The sequence below is a fragment of the Elephantulus edwardii genome, unplaced genomic scaffold, assembly GCF_000299155.1.
Source record: "Elephantulus edwardii isolate Elephantulus edwardi_28Jun2011 unplaced genomic scaffold, EleEdw1.0 scaffold00038, whole genome shotgun sequence".
NCBI classification, from domain to species: Eukaryota; Metazoa; Chordata; class Mammalia; order Macroscelidea; family Macroscelididae; genus Elephantulus; species Elephantulus edwardii.
The window spans coordinates 13,665,584-13,666,604 of NW_006399788.1; positions in this window are offsets into that span (position 1 = coordinate 13,665,584).

Consider the following 1,021-nt stretch of genomic DNA (forward strand, 5'->3'; position numbering starts at 1 on the left):
AAAAAAAAGAAAACTATAGTCCTTGACCTTTTGTAGCAAGTGCTTCAGGCCCTTCTCACTTTCAGCAAGAAAGGTTGTGTCATCTGCATAACACAGGATGTTGATGAGTCTTCCTTTCAGTTCTGGTGTCACACTCATCCTCATAAAGCACAGCCTCCCAAATGATCTGTTCTGCATCTATTTTGGAAAAAGGTATGGAGACAGGACGCATCCCTGACACACTGCTTTTCTGATTTTGAACCATGCAGTGTTTCCTTGCTCTGTTCTGAAGACTGTTTCCTGGTCCATAAACTTAATCTCTTCTGAGTTATAAGGGTGAACACAGATACAGAAGCAAGTAGTGAGAGGAGGAAGACAGTCACATGAGAAGGGTGAGGACAGGAAGGCACAGATGCTCAGACGACACCTTCCTCTAGAGCTGAACAATAGAGATGCTTTCTCTGTAGTCTGTGTTCCAAATTCTAGCATCCTAAACAATGGATTTTAAAACTTCTGTTCTTAACAAAAAAGTGAAAATGAAAAAAGAACTACTTCTTGGAGCTACTTCTGAGCTTAAATGGAGATAGATCGAGGGAGGTGCCTGTGCCAAGTTCTGGAAGTTGTCTGTAGATATGTGTGCAGCGGACTTGGGGTCCAGGCACCTGCCATGGGCATCTAAGGCACCTGGGAGGGAGGTCTTTGCAGCCATGTGGATTAGTTTTCAGCTTCCAAAGGGAGGTTTCTGAAGGTCAGATCTGCTTAATTCATGCTGCTTTTCACCACAGGCAGGTTGAAAGTGAGGCTTGTCAGTGTCATTTTCCTTTATTTTCTGGTGGTTCTTTCTCATAGACCTATAGTCTATAAATGTGGGGATTTGGTGCCTGAGTTATAAGGTTTTTGTTCCAGTGTTCTTATCAACAAACACAATTTCAATATATGTTTTTAAAATAAGGATATGAATTCTCTCATACCTGATATTCTGAGCCCTGCAGCATACAGCACTGAGCTCAGAGAGGTGAGAGAGCCTTGTTCTGTCACCAAA